The 27,896-nt window shown below is 44.6% G+C and overlaps 1 protein-coding gene across 2 annotated transcripts in view; it reads right to left on the reverse strand.

Annotated features, from left to right (window-relative positions):
- Positions 1 to 27,896, reverse strand: part of SP4 (Sp4 transcription factor) — a 628,400-nt gene that overhangs the window by 87,631 nt on the left and 512,873 nt on the right. The window lies entirely within an intron of this gene.

Raw genomic sequence — 27,896 nt, forward strand, 5'->3', positions numbered from 1 at the left:
ACATCAGTAAGGCATAGCAGAGGTTTAGCCAGTAGATCAGAGGGGTTGGAGGGAGGGTAACCTGGAATGCAGCAGGGTGAACACTCGAACATCTACATTTATGGTAGGTACAAAACTGTACTATGTTCATCGTGTTACCCTGCTGCAGTCATCACACTTGGGTTGAGTCCCAAAGCTAAAGTAGGGTGCAGGCATTATAGAGGGTTAGAGGAGGCAATGAGTCCCTGCAGAACTGCAGTGGCGAAGCCTGTCCTGGACTTAGAATAAAGAGGTAAGTGATAGTGTTTGGTGAAGGTGTGTACAGAACTCCAAGTTGCAGCTTCTAAAATTTCCTTGGTAAGAACCCCCCTGAGAAAGGCTGTAGAGGTTGCTGTTGCCCTGGTAGAGTGGGATCTAATGGTAGGAGGAACTGGTTTCCCATGATGGGTATAGCAGAATCGTATGCAATGGCCTATCCATTTAGAAATGGTTTGCTTGGAAATGGCCCTCCCTTGAGAAGCTGTAGCATAGGAAACAAAGAGCTGGTCAGTTTTTCTGAAAGCTTTAGTTTTATCCAAGTAATATCGAAGCTGCCTGTGAATGTCCAAGGAATGTAGGAGTCTCTCACCTTTGTTCTGTGGATTGGGGAAGAAAGTGGGTAGATGGATGGTTTGATTTAAAGCTACGCTGGACACCACACCTTAGGCATGAAGGAAGGATTAGTTCGTAGAGAAACTCTGTCTTGATGGAAAATGAGGAAAGGTTCCACTGCCATAAGTGCCTGTAATTCTGAAACTCTCCTAGCAGAAGTTATTGCCAGGAGCAGGGCAGTCTTCCAAGATAGGAACTGAAGGTCTGCAGAAAAAGCTGGTTCAAAGGGAGGTAATGTTAGTTTTTTCCAGAACAAAGTTGAGGTCTCATGTAGGTGTAGGAGCTCTTCTAGGTGGTCTAATATTTTTTGCCCCTCTGAGGAACTGCCTTACGGGTGGATTTGAAAATAAAGGTGGATTTGTGTCGTAGTGAGCTGAAATAGCTGAAGCATGGATTTTAAGTGAGGAGAAGGAAAGTCCTTTATGCAACATCTCAGCTAAATACTGCAGAATGTAAGGCATATGAGGCTGAGTTGTATCTAGGCCTTTAGCTTGGTTCCAAGCAGAAAACCTTTTCCATTTGTCCGAGTAAGCCTTCCTGGTGCTTGGCCTTCTGGCTTCTAGAATAACATCCAGTACTGCTTGTGAAAGAGGGGCTGGCTGGCTGCTTAATTGATTTGCCATGCAGCCAGGTTTAAGGTTTTGATCTGGCTGTGTAGAATCTGCTTGTCTTGCTGTGTGAGCAAATGAGGTATTTGAGGCAACATCCATGGTGGACTGTGAGCCATATTCTTCAATAGTGGGTACCAGTGCTGGCGTGGCCAGTCTGTGGCTATGAGAATCATTCGAGGTTTCTCTTTTTTGACCTTCAAAAGAACCTTTGTGAGAAGAGGTAATGGAGGAAAGGCATATGCTGTCAGGTTTTTCCAACTGAAGGAGACAGCATCCACTTTCCAAGCTTGTTGGTGGAATGTCCTTGTACAAAACTTTGTCAGCTGGTAGTTTTGAGGACTGGCAAACAGGTCCATATTTGGTAGGCCCCATCTTTGAGTTATCATTGCAAATATTTGTGGGTCTAGCTTCCACTCGTGGGGATCTTTGATGTTTCTGCTTAGGTTCATAGGTTCATAGGTTTATACTAGGCTATCTGCCCTAAGGCATTTATAAGCCTAGCCCAAAGTTTTGTGGCTTACGCCACCCCTTATGTTAAAAAAAATTGTGCCCATTAGTTTGTTTTGCCTCTGTCCAGCAGTGACACAGAGATGATTCCCGGGGTAAACCTACGATCTCCCATCCACCGGTCAAGATTTCTCTTGAACAGAGCCAGCGAGGTGCTCTGCCTCACATGGACCAGGATTTTATTCCACAGCATAGGGAGTCTCTGAGTGACAAATCTATCCCTCCAGCATGTCTTATTTATATCCGTGCTAAGGTTTAAGTCGCTTGCTCTAGTGGATCTGGTAGATTTGGATTTTTTGAGGTGGAGCATGTCCATTAATTCCGGGTTGGACATGGCCTTGTATGTCAGGCACAGGTCACCTCTGAGCAGACGGTATGCGACTGAATAGAGCTGGAGTTTCTTCAGTCTGGCAGCATATGACAGATTTTGGAATCCCTTTATCCTTTTGGTGAGGAACTTTTGGGGTCTCTCCAATTGCTGCAGGTGTCGGGTGAGATACATCCCGAATGGGGCATTGTACTCGATCATTGGTCTGATAAGTGAAGAGTACAGGGGAACAATGACCTCACTTGATCTGGATGTGAATCCCTTCATGATCAGGTGGGCAATGTAGAAGGTCTTTCTAACCACTTTAGCAATGCGAGTGTCAAAAGAAAGGCCACTGTCAACCTGGGTCCCCAGGTCCCTGATAACCTCTTCTGTGCTTAGTGGATTGCCACCTATATGGTAGCTTGCGGTTACCTTGTTTTTCCCGAAGGGTATGACTATACATTTTTTGGCATTTAACTTCAGGCCATGGCTCTGGCACCAGCTATCAGTTTCCGTGAGATCCCTCTGAAGGATATCTGTGTCCGATGTACTTTCCACTATGGCGCCCAGTTTGCAGTCATCTGCAAACTTTGTCAGCCATAGTCCTCCTATGTTTGCCTGTACTTCTGAGAAGTAGATGCCGAACAACAGGAGGCCAAGGACTGAGCCCTGTGGGATACCACTTGTGACCGGCTTGGAGTCTGACATGGTGCCAGCAACTCTGACCCTGTGGGTTCTGTCCTTTAGCCAGTTTGCAGCCCATCTTGTGACATATGGGTTTACATTTAAGCTGGTAAGTTTCTCTATAATACCGGAGTGGGGTATTGTGTCGAAAGCTTTTGCAAGGTCAAGGTAGGCTGTATGGACTGCCTTTCCCTCATCAACGGCCTTGGTGACTGTTTCGAAGAAGTCGACCAAGTTCAAAAGGCATGATCTGCCCTTGACAAAGCCAAACGGGGTCGGGTCCAATGTCTGTAAGTCCCCTATATGTCTTTGTTTATGAGTTCCATTATGATCCTCTCCATAGCTTTGCAGACCAGGCTTGTTAAGCTTATGGGGCGGTAATTACCAGGGTCCGTAGAGGCACCGCCTTTGTGGAGTGGGACCACAGTTGCCGTACGCCACTCCTTGGGCACGTATCCTGTGGTAAGGCTAAGATTAAACAGCTGCCTTATGTGCGGGTTTAGTTCCTCATTGAGTTCGTGTAGCACACAGCCGGGGACACCATCCGGTCCCACTGATGCTGTGTTTTTAGCTTTAGAGAGAGCAGCTTTTACCTGCGCATTTGAGATGTCTGGGAGGCTACACTCCGCTGGGATAGTTATCTCTCCTTTTGGGGGCGAGAGGGGGGTGAAGTTTGCACTGAACCTGTCCGCCAGTATGTTGGCAATGTCTGTGGGTTCAGTGATTTTTGTATGATTTTGGACTAATTCTGAGCATATCTGGGAGATTCCACCCAGGTTTCTAACATAGCTGAAGAAGGCCTTATGATTGTCTTTTGAATCTATGGCAATTTTTCTCTCAAAGTTGGCCTTGGATGATTTTATGAGTGCTCGTATTTTTTTACTAATAATGATCACGGGTGTCTTCTCTTTTATGGATTTTGCTCTATCATGTAACAGCTTTCTCCTCTTATTGTAAAGTTTGTTTATGGCTGGGGTCCACCAGACTGGACGTTTGCTCTTGGTGGAAAGAGTCTTGATTTTATTAGGGATTGCCTGATCCATGCAGTCCTGGAGGTGTTCGTAGAAGGCATTTGTAAGGGCTTCCGCAGCTTGGGTTGTGGTTTCCACTGGCTCGGGGGCCTTGAAGGATACCACACCAGTCTTGAGTAGTGTGAAGTTTGGTTTAGAGAAGTTCTTCACTGTGGTCTTTTGTTTGGGGTGGGGCGGGATGTGAATTTCCAGTGAGATTAGTTTATGATCTGATCTCACCAATGAGGGATATACTTCGTGTGGAGCATTTTGTCCCCATGTTTGTGATGATGAGATCTAGTATATTTTCTCCTCTTGTGGGAACGGTGACTAGTTGTTCCATGGCATTTGAATTTATGAACTCCAGGAACCTTTGGGCTAAAAGGTTGGGGCTTGAGTAATGTTCCCAGTCTATATTCGGGTAGTTGAAGTCACCCAATATAATGGTGTTTGGAGATACATTTATACCCTCCAGTGTCTTCAGGAAGGCTGTGTGGGGTTCCTGAGTTTGAGAGGGTGGCCTGTAGCATGCTACAAATTGTAGAGCAGTTTTGCCTATGGTTAATTGCACCTGGATGGTTTCCGATGCTTAGTGCGTTGCCACCAACCTGGAGGTGTGGGTATCCTTGATGAATATGGATACACCCCTCCTTTTGTGGTGTGGTCCGGGTTTTGGGGCCGGAACGCATGATATGAGGTAAAACCTGATAGTGCCGGGGTGCTCTCAGGAGCCTTGAACCAGGTTTCAGTTACAGCACAGACATCGATGTTCTCCATACTGAGAAGGGCCTCGAGTGCGTGCATTTTGAGATTTAGACTTCTGGCATTGAGCAGCATTACCCTTAGTTTCTTCCCATTTTTGTTTTCTAGGGTGGTAGGTTTAGAATTTGAGCCTTGCCTAAAAAAGGCACTATGGGGGTGGCAAGAGCCTTAGCCAATATCCGGAATCCCAGGGGTGACAGGTGCAAGCCGTCCCTGGCAGCGTGGCTTGTCAAGCATGTCATCCCAGGCAGACAGACACTGAATCCCCTTTGAATGACACCAGAAATTAAGCCAATTGGTCGTCTGCCAATGTGTTTTTCTGTCCTGGCAGGAAGTGAGCTTGTAACTGGACTTGGTAGGTCAGAGCTGTGTTCCATAAGATTACTGCTTGCCTGCAAAGAGGGTAGGAATGTGTGCCCCCTTGTTTGTTTATGTACCACATTACTGTGGTGTTGTCCGTCTTTATTGCCAGTTGTCCAGGTTGTAGTAGATCCTTGAAGGCCGTCAGAGCTGTCTGTACAGCTAGCATCTATTTTTGGTTTATGTGCAGTTTTCTTTGTTTTGCAGTCCATAGGCCTTGAATGCATTGCCCTGCCATGTGAGCCCCCCAGGCATAGTCTGAAGCATCTGTTGTGATAGTTTGCCTGGGTGGGGGCAAGGTGAAAGGCTGACCCTTGTTGAGGTGACATGCCTGTGCCCACCACAGAAATTCCTGTTGAAGGCAGGGAATGAGAGATATCACTGTGTCCAAGCTGTGGCTGTGTTGAGACCATACGCTTTTTAGGTACCATTGTAATTTCCTCATATGCAGTCCTGCAAATGGTATTATCAGAATGCAAGATGCCATGAAGCCCAAAGCCTGCAGTTAATTGGGTCTTTGTTGCCATTGTCTTGAAATATTGAGTCAGCTGTAATTGCTTGTCTGGTGTAAGATAAGCCTTCTGGGCCATTGTGTCCAAGCTGGCACCCAGGAATGTCATTTTTTGTGAGGGTACTAGTTTTGACTTATTTTCGTTTACTGTGTACCCCAGACAATTTAGTAGATGCTTCACAAAAGTCAGATGTTGTATGAGAATGTCTTTTCTTTCTGCTTGGATGAGGCAGTCGTCCAGGTATGGATATATTTGAATTCCTCTTTGTCTGCAGTATGCAATTACTGGTGCCAGCATTTTGTGAATACTCTGGGCGCAGTAGATAAGCCAAAGGGCAATGCAGAGAATTGATAATGGGTTGAACCTGCAATGAAACGGAGGTATCTTCTGCAACTTTGTCTGATAGGGACATGCAGGTATGCCTCCTTGAGGTCCAAAGGTACCAGCCATGCTTCCTTGCCCAACATGGGAAGTCGCTGCTGTAGTCTTAGCATCTTGAATTTGGGAACTTGTAAGTAAATGTTTAGAATTGAAAGGTCCAGAATTGGTCTCCAAGCATTTTCTTTCCTGGGTACTAGGAATAGTCTTGAGTAAAATCCTTGGCCTTGCTCTTGAGTTGGTACCCTTTGAATGGCTCTCATGGCCATGACAGCTGTAATTTGTTTTTCAGCCTCTGCCATTTGATTTTGTGGCAAGCTTGGCATTCCTCTTTTTATTGGCAAGGTATGAAAGTGGAATCTGTATCCTCGTAAAATTATGTCTAGGACCCATTTGTCCTTTGTGACCATGTGCCAATTGTCTACAAATAATGCTAGTTTTCCCCCCCAGGGGGGCTGACAAGAGAGCTTTGTTTGGCCAGTTGAGGTGCAAGTCATTGAGTCTGCCTTCTGGTGGCTTGAGACCTGTCTTCTCCTCCCTTCTGGGTTGGAGCGGTCCATTGGCGAGGTTTATACTGAGCTTGTGGTTGTCCTCTGCCCCTTGGGCACCTGTATTTACCCCTCTGAGGCCTGTCAGTGGCTGGAAAGGACCAATTTTTGGTTAGCCAGTTTCTGCTGAAGCGAGGGGGTTGTACCTGTAGGAAATCTTTGACTGTCTGCATTGATTTTGCCTTATCTTCCATTTTCTTTAAAACTTCTTCTGCTTTAACACCAAAAAGAACATCCTGCTGCAAGGGAGCATCTAGTAGTTTTGCTTTAACATGTTCAGGCAGACTTTGTTCCTTTAACCAGGCATGCCTACGTATAACTGAACCAGTGACCGCTGCTCTGCAGGAGGCCTCCAAAGAATCAAACCCACATTGTAAGGTATGTTTGCCCACCTGCTCGGTGGCGTGCAACAAATCCTGTCCTTCTTTCAATTCAGATTGTTGAGGAAGGGTTGTTATCTTTTAGTTATGTACTCACCATAACTTCAGATGTTTGGGATCCATCTCGCCTACATTCTGAATGATGGGTTCGGAGCCGATTCCTCGGCTCCGACTCGGCACGCTTATGCCAAAGAGCGAAGTCTCTTATTGGCTGAGCTTACTATATCCCAGGATGCACCACTACCATTCCCCCAGATCTAGTTTGTCCGCATACATGCACACACGCATACCCTGCTTATATAACATCGTCAGATGAACAAGATAAAAACAGTCGAGCTCAAAACCGTTCTATCTCTTCTGATCTGCAAGGCAGGGAGAAGGAGGGTGGGTATCAGGAATGTAGGCGAGATGGATCCCAAACATCTGAAGTTATGGTGAGTACATAACTAAAAGATGTTATGTGATCCTATCTCGCCTACATTCTGAATGATGGGACAGCGTCCCTAGCACCTGAATCCTGGGTGGCTCACTGGAAAACACTCCTGAGTACCGTGGAACCAAATGATGCTCGTCCTTTAGATGCCACATCCAATTTGTAGTGGGAGATGAAAGTGTGCGGGTTGGACCAAGTAGCCGCAGCACAAATTTCCGATATAGCGAGCTTGGAATGAAAGGCTATAGAAGTAGCCATAGCTCTGGTAGAATGAGCTTTGATAGATGATGTAAGTTGTTTATTCAAGAAGAATAGGCCTGAGTTATGCAATCTCTGATCCATTTTGAGATTGTAGCTATTGTGATGGATTGGCCCAATTTATTATCTGAGAAGGACACAAACAACTGGTCTGACTTACGAAGTTGCTGAGTCCTATCTAAATAGAAGCGTAATTGCCTGTGAACATCCAATTTATGGAGAGTGTATTCTGCTTCATTAGAGAATTTTGGAAAGAAAACTGGTAGCTCTAGAGATTGTTGAAGACAGAAACTAGAACAGACTTTTGGGACAAAGGATGGATTAGGCCTAAGTGATACTCTATCCTTGTGGAAAATCAAGTACGGTGGTTTAATAGACAGGGCTTGAAGCTCTGAGACTCTTCTTGCAGAGGTAATAGCCACTAAGAATGCCGCTTTCCAAGACAGATATTTTAATTCGCATGTAGCAGCCGGTTCAAAGGGGGAGATGTTAATGCGCGAAGCACCAAATCAAGATCCCACGGAGGTGCAGGATGAAAAACTGGTGGTCTTAACAGACTGGCACCTTTAATGAACGTTTTGCATAGTCTGCTGCTCATCAAAGGAGGATCCGTGGATTCATGGAATTTAGAGATAGCAGCTAGTTGGACTTTAATAGTTGAGACAGAAGATCCCTGATTAAACAGGGATGTTAAGAATTTCAAAACCTCTGGGACAGGAGCAGTGATAGGGTCAAAGCCCTTGAGTTGAGCCCAGATAGCAAACCTCTTCCACTTACTGAGGTACAATTTGTTAGTGGTGGGTTTGTGGGCCGAAGATAAAATGTGAACAACTTCCGGGTCTAGTGTGTGTCTTCTAACTAATGTTGGAAGTGGAGGAGCCAAGCTGTCAATTTTAGAGATTGAAGGGACTGATGCCAATGTCCCGACTGATGGATTAGCAAATCCGAATCAGGTCTAAGGTCCACGGATCGTCCACTGCATGCTTTTTCAGGTAAGGAAACCATATCTGACGAGGCCAGTATGGGGCAATCAGAATCATTGAAGACCCCAGTTGAGAGGCTTTTTGAATAACTTTGGGAAGGAGTGGAATTGGAGGAAAGGCATAAAGTAGCCCTGTTGGCCAAGGTTGTACTAGAGCATCCATGGCTGGTACTTCCTGATGTGGAATCAAAGAGAAGAACCTCTGGCACTTGGTGTTTTGTGGAGTTGCAAATAGGTCGCAGCACGGCGTCCCCCATCTCTTGAAAACCTGGGCTGCTACTGTGCGGTTTAGAGACCATTCGTGAGGAGAGAGAATTGTCCTGCTTAACTTGTCCGCCAAAACATTTGACTTTCCCGGGATGTGGGTCGCTACCAAGAAGCGGTTGGTAGCTACAGCCCATTCCCACACTCTCATGGCCTCTCTGCAAAGGGGATACGATCTGGTCCCTCCTTGTTTGTTCAGATACCAAACCACCGATATGTTGTCTGTGTGGATGGCGATAATGCCCTGAGGAAGAAACTTGTGTAAGGCCTGTAGGGATAGAAGTACAGCCCTCATCTCCAACACGTTGATGTGGAGAAGAGCTTGTCCGGAAGCCAGGAGCCCTGAACTAGCCTGCCCAGAGAATGCCCCTCCACCCTATCTGGGAGGCATCTGTCGTCAGGGTAACCACTGGAGGGGGGAGAACAAAGGGTTTTCCCTGATCCAAGTTGGATGTCTGAAGCCACCAGCGAAGGTCCCTTTTGCATATTTCCGTAATCATGATGTGATGATTGAGGGAAGATCCTGAAAGGACCATTGAGTTGACAAGAGCCACTGAAGAATCCTCATGTGTAATCTTGCTAGAGGAACTAAAAGAACCGTGGCAGACATTGAGCCTAAAACCTGTAGGACCATCCTGGCTGGGGCTTTGGATCTCGAGATTAGAGCTTGAACTTGGCCCTGTAAAGTTCGGATCCTTTCGGCAGGAAGAAATACGCATCAATCTTGAGTCTATCTCTGCTCCTATAAACTTTATGCTGAGAGGGCAGCAAGACAGACTTTGACCAATTGAATGTAATCCCTAGGGAAACACCCAGGAGATGGTGGCTTTGAGGTTGTCCATTAGTAGATGCCTGGTGGTGGCAGTCAGGAGCCAGTCGTCGAGATAGGGAAACACTTGGAATCCAAGACTTCTCAGGTGAGCCGTCACTACTGCCAAACACTTGGTGAACACCCTGGGGGCTGTGGTGAGACCAAAGGGCAGAGCACAAAATTGGTAATGACTGACTCCCAGGCTGAAGCGCAGATACCTTCTGGACGCCTGATGTATCGGTATGTGATAATAGGCGTCCTTGAGGTCTATGGAGCACATCCAAACATCCTTCTCCAACAACGGGAGAATGGATTGTAACGTGACCATTCGAATTTGGATTTCGTGACGGATTGGTTCAGTCTGCTGAGATCCAATATTGGTCTCAGGTCCCCTGTCTTTTGGCACTAAAAGAACCTGGAGTAATTTCCTGATCCGATCTGGTCTGTGGGGACCGGTTGGATGACTCCTTTTCTAGCAGCTTTAAAGCTTCTGCGGCTGCTATTTCCCTTTGACTGGGTGGTGGGTCCGGGATTCTCTTGGACGGTGGGGGTGAGTATTTGAATGGGATGTTGTAACCTCCGGCAATGATCCGGCACCCATCTGTCCTGAGTGATTGACTCCCAGGCATTTAGGTGCTTGGCGAACGACACCCGACTGGCTCGAGCAGCACAGCCGGGCAATCCCTCATGACGTGTGGGAGGCTGAAGAGCCACGAAAGGACTCGCGGTCTCCAGAATTGCGGGCCCTCTGCCGCCTCTGGGACGGCGTCTCCTGAAAAATTTCCCGCCCTCTGCCTCTGGACGGGAATCTTCCTGCTGTTGGGAGAAAAACTTGCGAGATTTTCGAACCACATTTTCCCCTCCTTTAGCCTTGGGGTAAGGCCGAAGGGAGTGGAATAACGGGCACCTACGGCAGATAAAGTTTTTCCCTCTTGCTCACAGCGGGTAAGGGTGTCTTTCACCTTGGCTCCAAACAATGAGGACCCATCAAAGGGAGCGTCGTGAAGGAAGACTTGAAGGCCTCCAAACTGACACAAGCGGAGCCAGGCTTGTCACGAGAGCCACGCCTGTGCCTGCCGCTCTACCCGCCTTCGGCCGCATAGGAAATGAGCCTCATGGACGAAGTTAGAAATTGACGTAAGGATAGCCAACTGAGAGCTAACGGACTGGGCTAGCTGCTCAGGTAGGTTACCGAGAGGAATCTGACAACTCCTTGACCAGATCCCTCTGAAGCCTTGTAAAATGTGCCAAATAATTCAGAGACCTTAAGGTAAAAGCCGCTGAAGTCAGGGTGCGCTTCCCGTACCTATCCATACTCCTAGACTCCTTATTAGGAGGATGGATAGACGTTGAAGCCTCTGCCACGTCCTGTTGTGTAGCAGATGCCACCACCATGGCATCTACAGCCACGCCTTTAGTAAGGAACTCCTTCTCGGGGGGAGCAGATAAAAATTTATTTGGACGAGAAGGGACTGGTTCCACGGTATCTGGATGTTCCCACGCCCTTCGACAAACTAAATCCAGAAGCTCGTCGAAGGGCGGAGACACCCAGGAGGCGGAGGGCTGAGCCCCAAAGGCCTTGAGGAGCACTGATTCGTCAGCAGAGGGGGGTTTGGATATCCAGCCGCCTCGTTGTTTGAGGATCTCTAAGATGTCTGCAAATGAGACATCATCTGAGGACGACTTCGGGGATCCCTCCGCATCATCCATATCAGTCTCCGATGTAATAGACTCGCCCGTGTCCACGTGCTTCCTCTTGCACGATCTCTTCCTTGGGGGTTCCTCTGAAGACAACTCCGAAGAACCCTCAGGAGGAGGGGAACCCCCACTGGGGGTAACCTCAGGCCTCGGGGCTCCGCTGGCCACGGACAGGGGAACTGCCAAAGACCCAGTCTCCACGCCCAGGGAAGGTGCTGGTAAAACCGGAGAGATGGCCGAAGAGGACTTGGCCAAGGCACTCCTCATGGCCCTGAAAGCCGGACCCCCAGAATCCTGGGAGTGTCCGGTCTCCGGAGCCATGATAGTCGACGGAAGTCCCGCAGCCGAAGCACCGAGAGGGAGGCTCGGAACCGAAAGCATAGGTCCCGAAACATCACCCTCGGGTCCAGCCGAAGAAGTCCAGTACCAAACTCGGACCCGAGGGCCCGGGTTGGAGTAAGGGTCGGAGCCGACCCTGAGATCTCCACCGGCTCCAACAGCACCTGCTCCGACGGAGCCGAAGCAGTCGGAGGAGGAATGGCAATGGGGTGGGCCATGGTCATCGGCTCCGAAGCCAACTGGGTCGGAACCGAAACAAATTTTTGGAAGACTGGGGACTGGAACAGTCTTTGGAGCACCCTGTCTATATCAGAATCCGACATTCTCGAAGACCGAGAGGAAACAGAACGGGTTCGAGAAGGCCTCTCCATCGGCCCCAAGGGACTAGGGGACCGGCTCCGAGGCGACTCGATGAGAATCGGCGCCGAGGAGATACTCACACCAGAATCCATGGGTGCCGAGGTAGACTTCGCCGAGGAGGAAGTGTCTGAGCGGCGACCCTTGTCGGCTCCGAGAGCAGTGGAGCCGGCGAAGGTGACCCGCCTCGATGCCCCAGCCATCGGCTCCGAAGCCAGAGGAGTCGATACTGGTGGCATCGAGGCAGACCGTTCCGACCTCGGCTCCGAAGTCTTTGGAGCCGAAGGAGAGGCCTGCCTAGGTCTCTTGGCAGTCGGATCCGACGGACTGGTCGGAACCGAAGCCCTTTTCTTTTTGGCAGGAGCCGGAGAGGATGCCAAGGCTTCTTCAAAAGAGGGTTTAATTAACCCCTTAAGAATCAATTTATTTTTCCTCTCCTGGAGGACCCTTGAGGAAAAAGCGTGACATACGCTGCATGACTCCTGCAAGTGCTTTGCCCCTAGACAATATACACAGAGCAAATGATCGTCAGTAATAGACATCTTAAAACCACATTTCGAACATTTTTAAAACCCGAAGGCCTAGGGGTTTGAGACATGATGTTAAACAATTCTTTGACAGGAATTCAAACAACTATAGATTTGCTTGTAATAAATCTAAGCTTACAGTTAAAGTTTAACACAAACACTAGCTGTAAATGACAGGGAACTCTCAACTACTGTAGACTAGAGACCCTGAAAGGTTTTCAAAGGTTGACCGTCTGGGAAGGCCCTGGATGTAAGGGGGGCCGAAAACAAACTCAACCCAATCACACACAACAATTTTCACAATCCAAACGTACACAAAGAAGCGATAGCCGTTAAAACAGCTTTTGTGACCAAAAAACAGCAAAAAACTGACAGAAAAGTAGTTAATAAAATCTACTCAGCCCAGCCAGCTCGAGACCACGTCTTCGCAGGGAAGCGGCAAACGAGATCTGGGGGAATGGTAGTGGTGCATCCTGGGATATAGTAAGCTCAGCCAATAAGAGACTTCGCTCTTTGGCATAAGCGTGCCGAGTCGGAGCCGAGGGATCGGCTCCGAACCCATCATTCAGAATGTAGGCGAGATAGGATCACATAACATCTTTTGTTTTAACTGAGAAATCAGAAATTGCTGATACGCAAGCATATGAAATTGACAGTATAGAGCTCTCATAGCTAAAGTGGCTGAGGTGTTAACCTTTTTCCCCCATCTGTCTAGTGCTCTTGAATCCCTTTCAGAAGGTACTGGATTTTTAGCTATGGAAGCCTTAGCCCCCTTGGGACCCTGGGAGATGGTCTCTGGGTCAGCTACTGGGCTTTTGTAAAGGAATTTATGGGAATCAGGTACTCTGTAGTATCTGTCAGGCTTGGCCGGGCAGGAGGCAGAGAGTCAGGGTTGAAACTGGATTCTAAATTAACATCATCCACAATGTCCAAAACAGGAGGGATGGCTAGAGGTCTGTGTTGGGGGAGTAAAAGAAACTCTCTGAGCCTTTTCTTGGAATCAGAGTAATCCTGACCTTCCCAGTGAAAATGTTCCCTCATAGTGTGTAAAGTTTCCCCAAAAGAGTAATCTTCTGGAGGGGAAGCTGAGGGAATAGAGTCCTCAGCATCAGAATCTTCATAAGGAGAGAAGGAATAGTCTTGGTCTTCAGAGGAATCCGAAGAAATAGACAGTTCAGAGGAAGCAGATTCTTCCTCTTGTCTAGGCCTTTTGTCAGGAGGAGGCTGGGAACCCCTGATAAGAGAAATCAGATCTTCAGCCATCTTGAGCATCTGTTTCTTAGGCATAGGGCCTTGAACAGGAGACTGAAGTGAAGCTTTTTTCGATTTGGAAGGAGTCTTCGGTTTGGAAAACGTTTTGACTGTAAGAGTCGTCGGTCTGAAAACGCCTTCAGAAAGCGAAGGTGTTTCAGAAGTACCGGTGTCCTTGGGAGGTAAGTCGTCGGTAGGGCCTGAAGTAAAAGGCTGCGTCGGCCTAGTACATTCCGTCAAGACTTCCGTAGCAGTCTCGGGTTCCTCAACTGCGGTAGTCAGAGGCTGCGTCGGAGCCTCACTGATAACCGGAGAACCGGAGACTGAATCAACCAAGGCCTCGGTAACGGGCTTAGGCCTGGGCTGTCGATCCTTATCCCTGCGCTTTTTGTGCACGCCGGTAGTCGGTAGCTCCGACGGCATGTTATAATTAAATTTTCTGCCAAAAAAGTGTTGTGCGAAATCAAATCGTCTTTTAATAGTGTGTTTATTAAATTTAGCACAAAAACGACAAGAAGTGACGTCGTGATCATGGCGTAGGCAGGGTATACAATAAGAATGAAAATCCTTATGAGGTATTTGCTTCCCACAAGAAATACAATTGTTAACTTTTTCTGACATCAGTCTGAGGCAAGAAAAGGTTCCCCAATGGGGTACTTAGCTTTATAGAAGACTTAGGTCTGAAACTCGAATTCGAAAATCTCAGGAGTCGGCCGACCGGCACTTGCGAACTGCTTCTGCTTCGGGCACCGCGCGGCAAGAAAGACTGAAGAGAATGGTGTCGGTTGCAATATATGTACCCCTGGCGCACTGACGTCAGGGATGAGGTGACAGCAACCGACGTCGGACCAAGACTTTGGAAATCCGGCAGACTGCGGGACTGCCTGACGACAGGATAACCCAAGTGTGATGACTGCAGCAGGGTAACATGATGAACATCAGTGGAACCAAAATCAGCTCTGATTCTGGAAGCAACATCCAGCTTATAATGTGAAATGAAGGTATGTGGATTAGCCCAGGTAGCTGCCGCGCAAATAGTTTCCATTGGCAATCTAGCCTGAAAAGCCACAGAAGTAGCTACAGCTCTGATGGAGTGACCTTTGGGTTTAGCAGGAAGGTCTTTATTTCTCAACTGATATATAAAGGTAATAGTAGAAGACAACCACCTAGATAAGGTGACTTTTGACATGGGTATGACTTGTTTTCCTTCAGCGTAAGACAGGAACAACTGGTCTGATTTTCTGAATTGCTTGGTTCTATGCAAGTAAAAGCGTAATTGTCTATGGACGTCCAACTGATGTAATTTGTATTCTGCCTTGTTGGAATAATTCGGAAAGAACACGGGCAGTTCAATGGACTGATTCAAATTACAATCAGAAGTAACCTTTAGGAGAAAAGAAGGATTAGTCCGAAGATAAACTCTTACCATTGTGAAAAACTAGGTAAGGACGACGAACACAAAGAGCCTGAAGTTCAGAAACTCTTCTGGCCGACGTAACTGCAACCAAAAGAAGGGTTTTCCAAGAAAGAAACTTCAAGGAACAAGAAGCTGCCGGTTCAAAAGAGGGGAGTATCAGGGAAGCTAAAATCAAATTCAGATCCCACGGAGGCAGGGGATCTCTTACTGGGGGCCTGAGTAGAGTGGTCCCCTTCAGAAAGGCTTTACAAAGCTTATGGGACATGATGGTTGAATCAGATAGGCCCGTATGAAAGTTTGAAATTGCAGCTAGCTGAACTCTAATCGTGGCAGAAGAGGATCCAGTTCGAAAAAGTGCTGCTAGAAAATCTAAAATATGGTGCACAGGGGCTGAAAATGGATCTATATTCCTGTTCTCTGCCCGTTTCCACTTAATAGCATAAGTCTTTCTAGTGGTCGACTTATGCGAGGATAAGATGATTTCACGCACCGAATGGGAGATGTTGGGAAGCCTGGCTAAAGTCAGAAGTGGAGAAACCAAGCAGTGAGCTGGAGAGATTGAAGAGATTGGTGCAGCCCGCCCGATTGATGGATCAGATCATCTGGAATTGGGTCCAGGGCTGCTCCAGAAGGTGATGATGCAGAAAGCGGAACCAAATTTGTCGAGGCCAGTAAGGGGCAATGAGGATCATTTTGCATCCCAGTGTGGTAGCTTTCTGAATTAGTTTGGGAATCCGGGGGGAATGGAGGGAATGCATAAAGAAGTCGCTGGGGCCAATCGTGAACTAGAGCATCTCTGGGGAGGTGTCCGGGAAGAGGTAGGAGAGAGAAAAAATTGTCGCACTTGCTGTTGAAGGGGGTGGCAAAAAGGTCGCAGCAAGGCTGACCCCATTTGCAGAAGATTCTGTCCGCCACAGTCCAATTGAGAGACCACTCGTGAGGCATGATAATTGCTCTGCTCAGCCTGTCTGCTATAACGTTGGACTTCCCAGGGATGTGCACTGCTATCAGAAACCATTGGGAAGAGATCGCCCACTGCCAAAGTCTGCGTGCTTCTCGACATAAGTGGTATGACTTGGTTCCGCCCTGCTTGTTGATGTACCATACCACTGACATACTGTCTGTTTAAATTGCAATGGTCCCGGTGGGAAGAGAGTTCTGAAGAGCTTGCAACGCTAAAAGAACTGCTCTCATCTCCAAGACATTGATATGCAGATGGTACTCGTGAGGCTGCCAGATGCCTTTGACTGTTCTGCCCTGATAATGCCCCCCCATCCACCCGATCAGGGAGGCGTCCGTGGTCACCGTAGCTACTGGGGGAGGAAGAACGAATGGTCTGCCCTGGTGTAATGAAGGGGAAACCATCCACCAAACAAGTTGTTTTTTGCATGACTGTGTGATCATTATCCTGTGAGACATCGGGAGTTGCTGCAAAGAGCATTGTGTGAGCAGCATCCACTGAAGAATCCTCATATGAAAGCGTGCAAGGGGGACTAGTATTATAGCCGCTGCCATGAGACCCAATGTTTTTAGGACAAATCTGGCCTGAATCTTTTTGCATCCTAATAAGACCTGCACATGACGTCGAATGGCTAACACTCTGTCTACTGGTAGAGTCGCCGACATGTCCTTTGTGTTTAAGTTTGCGCCTATAAAGGTGATAGATTGACATGGCGACAATGCAGACTTTTCAAAATTTATTGTGATGCCTAGAGTGGAGCACGTTTGGATGGTGTAGTCTCTGGCTAGCAGCAGGTGATGCCTGGTGGTTGCAGTAAGGAGCCAGTCGTCTAAATACAGAAACACCTGGAATCCTTGCCGTCCCGTCCCAAGTGAGCGGCGACTACTGCCAAACATTTGGTGAGCACCCTGGGGGCTGTGGTGAGACCAAAGGGCAGCGCTCTGAACTGATAATGACTGGCTCCCAGCCGGAAGCGGAGGAATCTTCTGGAGCATCTGTGCATTTTGATAGGGTAGTACGCATCCTGAAGATCTATGGAGCACATCCAATTGTCCTGACCCAAAAAGGGTAAAATGGACTGTAGCGTGACCATCCGGAACTTCGTTCTTTGAACAGATCTGTTTAGTCTGCTGAGATCCAGAATGGGTCTCCAATCCCCTGTCTTTTTTGGTATCAAAAAGAACCTTGAGTAAATTCCGGATCCTTGTTGGTCTGCTGGGACTGACTGGATGGCTCTTTTTCTAAGTGAACTGCTTGATCCCTTAGATTGGGTGGAACATCTGGAAGGGATTTGTTGGGAATGTAGGGAGAGCGAAAGAAGGGGATTTTGTAGCCTTCGGATATGATAGAAAGTACCCATTTGTCTTTTGTTATACTTTGCCAGGCTTCTGGGTACAGCGATAATCTTCCCCCGACTGCCTCTGAAGGTGGTCAGCCGGGCAGCACTTCAGGAATGCTGGAAGGGCTTGTCAGAGAAGGATTCTCTTTGGCCCTGACTTTGCGGACCCCCCCCTGCCCCTAGGGTGACGTCTATTGTTGTTCCCTCCTCTGCCCCTGGAGGGGAACTCTCCACATGTGTCAGGCACGGCTCCCTGGGATTTCCGGAACCACATCTTCCCACTCTTCTGACCCTTGGGATACGGTCTTGAAGGAGTGGAAAAACGGACTCCAACGGCAGAGAGAGAGTCTTGCCTACCTGCTCACACCTGGTAAGGGTATCCTTCACCTGGGGTCCAAACAGAGCAGAACCATCAAAGGGGGTGTTGGTGAAACACGCCTTAAAGGGTTCTGCAAAGTTGCATAACCGCATCCAAGCGTGTCTCCTCAAAGCCACACCTGTGCCTGCGGTCCTACTCGCTCCATCGGCTGCATAAGAGATGAGCCGCATGGAGGAGTTTACCACAGAATTTAGAGTCGCCAGCTGGGAGGCAATTTTAGCCTGAGCCCCCGCAGCTGATGGATCTTGAAGGGTATCTCCTAACTCTTTAAGGAGATCCCTTTGAAGGTGGGTAAAATGGCACAAATAGTTCAGAGACCTCATGGAAAAGGTTGCTGAGGAAAACATCCGCTTCCCATATCTGTCCATCATCCTAGATTCCTTATTAGGGGGATGGACAGGCAAAGAAGTTTCAGCCAACTCCTTTTTAGTGGCCGCTGCTACCACCATGGCATCAACGGGAACACCCTTGGTCAGAAATTGCTTGTCCTGAGGGGTGGTGATGAATTTTGTAGGCCTACGGGGAGCTGGTTCCATTGTGTCTGGAGCTCACCACGCCTTTCGAGCCACCACCGACATCAGTGGCTCGAAAGGCGGAGACACCCAGGAGGTGGAGGGTCGGGAACCAAACGCGTCCAGGAATACAGACTCATCCTCGGAAGGGTTAAGGGTAGTCCAGTTCCCCCTCTGCCTAAGGATTTCAAGGATGTCTGAGAAGGAGACGTCCTCAGAGGGGGATCTCAGGGAAGCTTCCGACTCCTCCAAATCAGTATCTGAAGTGACAGACTCAGGGGAGTCAACATGCTTCCTCTTGCATTTTCACTTTCGAGGAGGCTCCTCTGAATGAACAGGGCAGGCCTCGGAAGAGGAAGATACACCCAATGGGGTGCCCTGGAGCGCTTGTTCCCCACGCTTGTGGTCTGGAGGAGGGGCAGAGGCAGGAGCAGGCACCATGGGGGGAGGAGCCAATGAGGCCGACCATGAGGCTGACTCAGATGCCAGCACACTCCTCATGACCTCGAAGGCACCCCTCCCCGATGCCACAGAAGGCTCCGGCTCCGAAGAGACCGGAATCCTTCCTGGCACTGAGAGGAACGGCTCCGAAGCCGATGTAGGAGCCGAACTCACCTGCGCCGAAGCTCCGAGAGGGAGACCGGGGTTGGACAAGGGTCCAATGCCACTCGCCCCCTCGGAGCCGACGAGGGAGTCCCGGTGCCCAGATCCCTCCAAGGACGGCACCATGGAAGAGATCGGAGCTGACAACGGCACCGAAAGGGGAGGTATCGGTGCTGACGGACCCACGGTTCCAGCCACAGCATGCTCCGGCTCCAAACTCAAGGGATGAGTCGAAGGAGGAACTATTGGAGAAACAGGTAGAGCCGAACCCTGGTGAGGGGGGCTGGATAGCATTTCTGCCAGGGCCTGCGACTTTAAAAGCCTGCTCACCACTCTCTCCAAATCAAGGTCAGATAGCCTGGCCGACCGAGAAGAGTGGGATCGATGACTCCGCTCAGACTGCAATAAGGGTGACCCTGGATTCGAGTGTATCGACTCCAATGATGATGACCTGGAGCGTTTCCGACTCCCTGACGGTTCCAACGGAAGAGTCGGAGCCGACTTAGAGATAGGTACTTCGGCTCCAGTCGGAGCCGAAGTTGACGTAGAGATAGGTACTTCGGTTCCAGCTGGAACCGAAGTTGAAGCAGAAGCCATACCCGGCAATGGCTCCGAGCTGGGAGCCGACGGCTTTGATGGCCTAGAAGGTTTCACTGACTGAGTCTTGGCCGGTGATCCTTCAGGTTTAAGCAAACCCCTCAGGATAAGTTTATTCCTACGCTCCTGCAGGACTCTTGGACTAAAGGCGTGGCACACCGAGCAAGAGTCCTGCAGGTGTAGGGAGCCCAAGCAGTAGACACAAGAAGTGTGACCATCTGTCAGAGACATTTTCTGACAGCATGAGTCACACTTCTTGAATCCCAACACTTTTGTGTCTTTAGACATTCCTGTAAAGGAAAATCAAAAACAAATAACAAGTAGAGTGGAGAGTAGGTAACTGAAAAAAAAAAAAAATACACACAATTCACACAAGTTACCACACCCTAACAGCAAACACGCACACTATAATAATATAAGACCTACAAGCTACCACAATTTACTAAAAAGAAAACTTTTGTCTACCTTAAAAATAAAACAATGATAAGCCTCTAACTAAAAATGGCTTACTTTGAAAGGTAAACGGGGGTGGGGGAGGGAAAGGAAAAACTCTCCAAGGAGAAAACAAGTTTTGAAGGGGGGATAAACACTAAAACTGCTATAGAATCTACTCTGAGCTAAAACAATAAAAGTATACCTAACAAAGTACAAAAAAGTCCTAGTTATAAGAACAAAGTGAAAATTACAACCTGAGCCAGTAAACGCAACCTTGTAGAAGAAGCGGCAAACGAGATCTGGGAATCTGGCACCAGGCATCATGGGATATAGGAGGGGGCCCTCAAGCCAGTAAGCAGCTCTCGACCTTTTGAAGGTGGCCGAGTTGGAGCCGAGGATCGGCTCCGAACCCAACCAGCAAGAATGAAGGTGAGATAGACAACTTAACATCTATATATATATATATATATATATATATATATATATATATATATATATATATATATATATATATATCGTGCGTGAATGTGTGTGTGTCTATATCTATCTATATATATATATATATATATGTATACATATATACGCATATATATATATATATATATATATATATATATATATGCATATATATATATATATATATATATATATATATATAAACACAGCATCATAGGAGATTACTAGAGTAATGGTACTGGGGCTCTTACAAGCCTAGCCAATAGTTTATCCCAAAAAAAGAAACCTCAGTCAGCATCTGTCACCTGGAATCCCGGGGACAAATTTATGGTTTGCCATCCACTCATCAGGGTTGCATATGAAGAGGGTCAGTGAGGTACTCTGACATGTATCGGAAGTCTATTCCTGAGATGGGTCAGCCACTAGGAGACTAACTGGTCTCTCCAGCAGGTTTTGTTGATGCCACATATTAGATTTAGGCCTATCAAGCAGGTAATGTGCGAGGAGTTAGACTTACGGATATTGATCATCTCCAGTAGGTCTGTGTCCGACACTGCCTTGTAGGTGAGACCCAGATCACGTCTGAGTAATCTGTATGATACCGAGTTAAGTGACAAGTGATTTAAGCCTGTCCACATAGGATAGGTGATGGAGGCCATGGCTTCTCTTTGTGAGGTATTTCTATGGCCTTTCCTTTTGATGCAGGTATTTGTAAAGGTATATACTAAAGTGGGCATTAGACTCAATTCTAGGTCTAATAATGGAGGAGTACAGAGAGGTAATAAGCTCCATTTGTCTGGATGCTATCCCTTTACTTATGAGATAAACCAAGAAAAAGGCTTTTCTGACCACCACCGACACGATGGCCAAATGTGAGATGGTTGTCAACCTGAGTAACCAGGTCTCTCACCACAGATTGTCTGCTTAGGGGTTGCCGTTGATGTGGTAATCAGTAGGGGCCATCTTTTTGCTGAATGGTATGATAATACATTTTTTTGCATTTAACTTAAAGCCATGACTTTAGCACCATTTATCTGTAGCTGTGAGACCCCCTTGGCAGTATGTTAGCATCAATTGAGGTGTCAATGACAGCACGCAGCTTAGTCATCTGTCAACTTGGTCAGTCACAGTCCCTTTGTCTTTCCCTGGACCTCTGAGAAGTATATGCCAAACAGTAGGGGGTCACATGAGAGATCACGGGGGAACACCACTGTTGACAGGTCTGCTGTTGAGGTGGCAGTGCCTATTTTGACCTTGTGGGTCTTATCTGTGAGCCAGTTGACCACACATCTGAATAGATCCAGATTAATATCAAGTTGTTAGCTTTATGATGATGCCAGAGTGGAGGATTGTGCCAAGGTCTTTGGCCAGGTCAGGGTTGGCTGTATGTACTGACTTTGCCTCATGCAGGGCCTTGTTGACAGTCTCAAAGAAGTTGAGTAGGCAAGATCTGACCCTAACTAATCGAAATTGGACTGGGTCGATTGCTTGGCACTTGCCTATGTACTTTGTTTATGAGATCCACATTAATATGCTCCATGACTTTACACATCAGACTTGACAAGCTGATGGGGCGATAGCTTCCCGGGTCAGTATTGGCACCACCTTTGTGCAAAGGGATGACTATGGCAGTTCTCTACTCTCGAATGCAGACTGTAGTTAGGGTGCGGTTGAATAGGGTGCTGGTGAAGCTAGTTTTTGCTGGTGATTGTGCAGAATACAGCCTGGGATATTATCAGGTCCCATGGAAGCTGTGTTCTTTGCCTTGGATAGGGCATTTAACAGAGATGCGAGTTGTTGGACAAGTATTGGGGATGTTGATTGGGACTTTGGGGGGGTGATAAGGGGGTGAAGTTTGTGTTGAAGTAAGGAGGTTGATAAGGGGGTGTAGTTTATCAGCAGCGGGAATTGGGTAAGTCAGCAGGATCAGTGTAAGTGTTACTGTTAAGTACTAGTTTGGAACAAACTTGGGCTTTGCCATGGAGGTTCATAACATAACTGAGGATGGACTTGTGGTTTCCCTTTGTTTTTCAGTCTAGTTTAAACTCATAATTGGCTTTGGAGGTTTTCACTAGTGATCAAATTTGCTTGATAAGGCATACAGATATATGTTTGTGTATATATACAGTGGATATAAAAAGTTTACACACCCTTGTTAAAATGCTAGCTTTTTTGTGATATAAAAAAATGAGACCACAGTAAATCATTTCAAAACTTCACACCTTTAATGAGACCTATAATCTGTACAATTCAATTGAAAAACAAACAATTCTGTTAAGGAAAAAATATAAAAAAATAAAATAAGTACAATATGCTGCTTGCATAAGTGTGCACACCCTTAAACTAATACTTTATTGAACCACCTTTTGATTTAATTACAATATTCAGTCTTCTTGGGTAGGAGACTATCAGCATGGCACATCTTGATTTGGCAATCTTTGCCCAGTCTTCCTTTCAAAAACACTCCAAATCTGTTAGATTGTGAGGGTATCTCTTGTGCACAGCCGTCTTCAGGTCACCCCACAGATTTTCTACTGGATTTAGTTATGGGCTCTGGCAGGGCCATTCCAAAAAATGTATTTTCTTCCGTTAAAGCCATTTTTGTGTTGATTTGGATGCATGCTTGGGGTCAGTGGTGTGTTGAAAGGTGAGATTCCTGTTTATCTTAGCTTTCTAGCAGATGCCTGAAGGTTTTGGGCCAAATGTGACTGGTATATGGCACTGTTCATAATTCCATCCACCTTGACTAAAGTCCCAGCTGCAGCTGAAGGAAAGCAACCCCAAAGCATGATCCTGCCACCACTATGCTTCACCGTGGTGGATGATGTAATTTTGGTGATGAGAATTGTTGTTTTAGTGCCCAACGTACCTTTTGGAATTGTGGCCAAAAAGTTCAACCTTGGTCTCATCAGACCATAACACATTATCCCACATGCTTTTGGGAGACTTGATGTATTGTTTTGCAAATTTTAGCCAGGCCTGGATGTTTTTCGGTGCAAGAAAAAGCTTCCATCTTGCAAGCCTACCCCAAAGTCCAGACACATGGAAAATATGGGAGATTGTTGAGCCAGTACTTGTCAGAAATTCATGCAGCTGGGGGCGTGGCCAAGGATGAACACAGGATAGCAGCATATTTCTTCAGCTCCACCAATTTCATTACATTGACAGGAATTAATTACTTATAATTCTTGAAGTAATTTTCTTTCTAGATATGTTTGTTTTATATAGTTCTTGAACTATATCTAAAAAAGAAAGGAAATCTTAATAATATTCCTGTCAGAAATTACTTTGGAAATTTTCCTGTCAGTTTATCAGTCTGAAATGAGTTCCAGTAAGACAAATTCTCAAGACTCCAACATCAAGAAAGAACTTCAGTCTCTGATAATTATAGTCCAGCAACTTACTGCTAAGATGGATAAAATGGATACTAAAATAGACACTTTCATAGAAAAAACTACAAAACAAATAGACTTGTTACATATGGACCTGCAACAACAGAAGATCCAGATGACAGGCATAGAAGAAGCTGTGAATGACATGGAAAATAAAATACAAGAACAGGAAATCAACATTGAGTTTCTGCTGAAACAAAATACACATTTACAAACAAAGCTGGATGACCTGGAAAATAGATCTAGGCGCAATAACATTAGGATTTTTGGACTGCCAGAAAATATTGAAGGTAACAATATTACTTCTTTTTAACAACATGGCTCCCTAAAACTTTAGATTTACCAGAAGCATTCTCTTTTGGTATCGAAAGAGCACATAGATCTATAGCTAATACTAACTCTAACAAAAACTATCCTAGATCAGTTATAGTTAGATTTCTATCATCTTTTGACAAAGAGATGGTTCTTAAATCTGCTTGGGCTAAAGCTCCTGTTAAGTTTAATGAGACAACTGTGCGTTTTGACAATGACTATTCTTCCATGGTAATTGCTAAAAGAAAAGTTTTTCTGCCACTAATAAGGGAGCTTAAAAAAGCACAGTTTAAAACATACCTTCTGTTTCCTGCCAAGCTTAAAATCTTCCTTCCTGATGGTCCTAAGGTCTTCGATGATTTCGACTCTGCTTTACTGTTTGTCAAAGAAAAAAGGATTTTGGATAAAATAGAAGAAATGGAATGGGCTAGTTCTTCATTAAAGAAATTGGCAACTGAAGCTTCCTGGAAGACTTCAGAGAAGAAGAAGAGACTAAAAAACAAATGATTTGTTATATGTTTTTTCTCTCTCATCATTTTAGTTCATTATTAATCTTTTGAATATAGTTCCTGCATTTCCAGAAAGCCACAAATATTTTGGAAAAGATTTAATCAAAGTTATTCTCTATGTGCAAAGAAATGTTTTGTTTCATAACCAGTCAAAATGCCTGAGGATTTAATGGCAGGCTGTGACTCGATTTGTTTTTCTTTCTGAAAAAAGTAAGGTTAGTAATTTGATACATTTTTTTATCTTTACCTTTTTTTTCCCCTTCTTCTTTTATTATTTTCTTTGTTTAAACAATGACATTCTATTTAGATTATGTAGTGGGTAAAGGGTGGGGGAGGGCAGGAGAGAACAGTAATGAAAATATCATTAATAGAATAATAACATATTTATTTCTTGTAAAAGTTTATAAGTTCTTCAAATGCTATTTCTAATTATACTTTCTTGATTATACTGCTTATGCTTGTTTGTAAATAATTTGTCATGCTTTAACTAATAATAATCAGAACTAAATACGAGTAAATAATATGTTTTATTTTTAACTCTATTAATATAAACAGTAAGTAACATTCCATTGTATATACTTCTTACAGCTTTCTCTTACATTTTTTTATTTCTGCCTCACTCCCTTTTATTTTCTACTCTCTTTTTATTTTCTTTATTAACATATAGAAATGCTTTAGACTGTGTGGGCACAGTGAATAATAGGATTTGTATGAAAATTGAGTTGGGAGAAGAATGCTGAGTTTTATTGCTTGTTGGTAATTTTGAGTTTAATTTCACTTGCATAGAGGCTGTGATGATCTGTGGAATACATTGTGGAGGTTCTGTCATGTTTAGATGCATTTACACTGCTAAATGAATGTTTGTCACTAGTTTTTAATAAGTTTCCCGCCAAAATGTTAAGAGAGACAATCTGGGATGTGGGCTGTCTTATGCACAATGTCCTTGAGTTACCTCAGAATCTTCAAATCACAGAATTCTCACAGAGAAACTGAAAGCAGTTAGTATAAACATTGACAAGGTTATCACACTGACACACCACAGATTCAGGAAAAATACTCTGTTCATAAAATATGTCAGTTATAATGAGTTTAAATGATGTAGTTTCTTGTAGTAAGTAAATGTCTTATTTTAGAAGGCATAAAAAATGAAACATTTATTTAAATGTTTTGAAAATCTACTTAACAGCAGCATAATAATCTGTGTTAAAAATTTGTGTTCCAAACATATACTTTACTATAACTCATTTAATTCATCTGATTGACAAACATAAATAATCTTATAACTCTATTCTGGAAGAAATGTCATGTGATATATTTTAAAGCAGTAGGTTAGCATGATTGTAAAATCTGGTTACCAATATGTGTTTGCTGTGCATTATTTTGTATAAAGCAGACAGATTTATTCTAGGGACAGCAAGTAGGATAGTGCTCTACTAACACACAACTCAGTGAGATCAGATATATATATATATATCTATATATGTGTGTGTGTGTGTGTGTGTGTGTGTGTGTGAGTGTGATGGCTTTTTTTTCTGAGAATCTGCATAACTATCCAATATGATTTATAATAATTTCTATGAATACAATATTTTACTCTATTGACAAAATGAATGTTTGCCACAAGTTTTAATAAGTTTCCCGCCAAAATGTTAAGGGAGACAATCTGGGATGTGGGCTGTCTCATGCATAGTGTCCATGAGTTTCCTCAAAAGCTTCACTCACAGAATTTTCACAGAGAAACTGAAAGCAGTTAGTATAAACATTGACAAGGTTATCACACTGACACACCACAGATTCAGGAAAAATACTCTATTCATAAAATATGTCAGTTATGATGAGTTTGGATGATGTAGTTTCTTGTAGCAAGTAAATATCTTATTTTAGAAGGCATAGAAAATGAAACATTTATTTAAATGTTTTTGAAAATCTACTTAACAGTAGCATAATAATCTGTGTTAAAACTTGTGTCCCAAACATATACTTTACTATAACTCATTTAATTCATCTGATTGGCAAGCATAAATAATCTTATAACTCTATTCTGGAAGAAATGTCATGTGATATATTTTAAAGCAGTAGGTTAGCATGATTGTAAAATCTGGTTACTAATATGTGTTTGCTGTGCATTATTTTGTATAAAGCAGACAGATTTATTCTAGGGACAGCAAGTAGGATAGTGCTCTACTAACACACAACTCAGTGAGATCATATATATATATATATATATATATATATATATATATATATATGTGTGTGTGTGTGTGTGTGTATATGTGTGTGTGTATATGTATGTGTGTGTGTCTGTGTTTATGTGTGTGATGGCTTTTTTTTTTTTTTTAGGTAATAACGCAGGTGTTTCTGAGAATCTGCATAACTATGCAATATGATTTATAATAATTTTTATGAATACAATATTTTACTCTATTGACAATAATGAGTTTAAGTAAATGCTCATATACAAACAATTCAAGATTTTTTTGGAAGCTGTTGATAGAATTCACATGACAGAAAATAGATGCATCTTAATGCATGTAATGTCTGAATCATATTAGCCAAAGTTTTTGATTTAAATGAATGTTAGAACATAATTTTCTCTCCTCTTGATTTCTAACATTAAGATTATTTGAATGCTATTAGAATTCAAGTGTTATATATTACATAGATCTATATAATAGTATGAACAGTTTAAAAAAAAAAAAAAAAAAAAAAAAAAAAAAAAAAAGTTTATTTTAGTTTATATGATGCTGTTTTACCAAATGTGTAGTTTTGTCTTGATAGATAATTGAATTGAAAACTGTTAACCTCAGTTAAATATAACTAGTATTAAATTGATAAGGTGGTAGCTGAGGTACTGCTGCTTAGGGTAGGGGGTTAACTTGAGTAGTAAATACTGCTCTAAGTTGGAGTTTTCAACTCCAGGCGGGATGCAAGGTTTAATCCTTACATTATTTTCACTTGTTCATTGTTATATGTATATAGTTTTGACTTCCACAATATATTTTGTACACTCATTGTCACTACAAACAAAATTGAATCCTATACAAAATCCCATAAGAAATTTAATAAATACAGCTATATTTAAAGGTACACCTAAAAGAGGAGATGTAACATTATTTATCTTGTTATTTGTTATTTCGATCATAAGATTCTTGAGTTTTAAAAATGCCAAATGACATCTTTAAAAGGAATTTCTTTAAACATTAATGGATTGAATAATCCGTGTAAAAGGGCAAGCCTAATAAGATACATTAATCTACACAAGGCCAATCTAGTCTTCCTGCAAGAAACCCATCTCTTGAAAAAAGATATTGATAAACTAGCCACTAATAAGTATGCAGTACACTCAGAAAAAAAGAGGAGTGGCTATTTTAT

This window comes from Protopterus annectens, chromosome 3.part0, assembly GCF_019279795.1.
Source record: "Protopterus annectens isolate FY-2018-M chromosome 3.part0, PAN1.0, whole genome shotgun sequence".
Lineage (NCBI taxonomy): Eukaryota > Metazoa > Chordata > Ceratodontiformes > Protopteridae > Protopterus > Protopterus annectens.